Genomic DNA, 1,989 nt, shown 5'->3' on the forward strand with positions numbered 1-1,989 from the left:
TACACTTGCAAGTGTTCAACTCGGTAGGAGTGCACTTGCAAGTGTTGAACACTTCCTTAGATTAAACGCTCACTGTGTAGGAAGTGCTCAACACTTGCAAGTGCACACCTACCGAGTTGAACACTTGCAAGTAACTTGCAGTTGCACACTTGCATGTGTTGAGCAGTTGCAGTTAAACACTTAGTTTATCAGTGTACCTTCTACTTTTTAAAGTTTATTCGACATTTCTGGTGAAACAAATAATGGGACGTTCAACCCGGTCGGACTAAATTTGGTTTTAAAACCTTGGGCCTTTACTGGCCTCGCTGTCAGTCAAGTCAAGTAGAGTAATGCCTGTTTACCATGCCCCGCGGGCTGATAGCTGACGGTGTTTGCAGGGTTTGCAGTGTGCAGAAATCTTCTCAGCCTGGACGCGCTGCTGGCTTTACCCGAACTGACGTACGTCTCGAGACGAGGGGCCCCCCCTAGCCCCCCCCCCCCTCTCCATTTCTGCCCTCCATATGCTGCCATTCACCCTAGCCATTTATGTCGATTCCTCCATTTTGACATCGTTCCGATGTAGTTTCGATGCCCCCCCCCCTCCCGGCCCCCCTCTTACCGTACCAACAATGCCTTTGGTTTAAAAATTTTGGAGTAAGGAAACCCTGAGTTGGACCATATGAGTTACCAAGATCCCATTGGTTCTGAAGTATTTTTGTAATTATCATACCCCAGATCTGGCATGCAGCCTGGTCACCTTGTATGCTGGATCTACATAGATTACATATTCAGACACTGATCTGATTCTTTTTGATTAAGTGTCTACATATGTGAACGTGAACACTCTTGTCTGTCCTCGGGTAACTTCACATTTACTCTTGTAAAATATATCTAACTCACCATAAATGCAACGGCTAATCATGTAGTAGAACTTTTTTGATCTGAGTCCTGGTCGCAGTGACTTACATTTTCTAAAGAGCCTCTTGGGATACGAAATTCAATAAAGAAAAGAAATAGGGTACGGAACTAACACAATTATTGTCCTAGTTGATGAGATAGTAGTGCTTATCATTGCTAAAATGAACTATTTAGGGAGCACTAAAAGTCAAATCATTCAACAGTCAAATTACCGAGAACTTCGGTCTGTAACAAAGCACAATTCTTAAGCTGTTACAGGGATGGAGTTTTGGGACAATGATGACAAAATTGCAAGATGTGCTGTCTTATGAATAGAAACTTTTCAGCCAGGTATCGTTCAAATTTTCAGATCATGTCAAACAGGTTAAGATAGAAAACACATGATTTCATGTAATTTCTACAGAGTTACGGTCCCAGGGTCATTACGCAATTTCTTGATCAGGCACTCAATACAAATCCAAAAATGACTCATGCGGACTTTTCTACATAACCCATTTTCATAGATTTGAGATTTCCGACTAAAGTAAAGAAAATCGCCAGTAAATGGCACTTTGCCAAATCTAAACAAATCCATTCCAAGCTGAATTACAATTGCAGGCGAGGTCTACGGGACGCCTTGAGTGAGTATTTGACTCCCCCCCTTCGCTCCCCTCTCTGAAAACAGGTCCGGAAGTCAAACCAACTGCCCGGTGGGCCGGTGGGTGACAAGCCGGTTACTTAGTAGGAATCCCTATAAATTTACCTTAGATTATGGCACGAGTGAGGTCGATTTCCGCGACTGATCGCCCTTGGCCCACGGAACTGCAGTGCTGTGCTGGATCGGGAGGATGTTGTCGCCTCGATCAGCGCACGACAACTGACCAAACTTGGCCTCAGCAGCTGAAGCAATTCGCAACAAGGGTGCGCGCTAGCCGCCACTCGTCCGCACCGCGCCAATACGACTCAGTGGGCACGTAGGCGACTCACTTGACTGCCCTGCTGCGTGCTGGGACAGATACCCTGTGGGCAATTCTAGGCGTTACGCACGGACATTCGTAAGCAAAAATCACTCGTTTATTCTAGTTTTGGAAGGGAAGATCGAAGCGAATCGCA

The 1,989-nt window shown here is 45.4% G+C and overlaps 1 protein-coding gene across 1 annotated transcript in view; it reads right to left on the reverse strand.

Annotated features, from left to right (window-relative positions):
* LOC113210611 (uncharacterized) overlaps positions 1–1,873 on the reverse strand; it is a 20,451-nt gene extending 18,578 nt beyond the window's left edge. Inside the window, exon 1 of the mRNA XM_052271062.1 lies at positions 1,640–1,873. The gene's annotated coding sequence lies outside the window, so the exon portion shown is untranslated. The remainder of the gene's footprint in view (positions 1–1,639) is intronic.
* Between the last annotated feature and the right edge of the window lie 116 nt (positions 1,874–1,989).

The sequence above is a fragment of the Frankliniella occidentalis genome, unplaced genomic scaffold, assembly GCF_000697945.3.
Source record: "Frankliniella occidentalis isolate FOCC.00 unplaced genomic scaffold, Focc_3.1 Scaffold148, whole genome shotgun sequence".
Taxonomy (NCBI): Eukaryota; Metazoa; Arthropoda; class Insecta; order Thysanoptera; family Thripidae; genus Frankliniella; species Frankliniella occidentalis.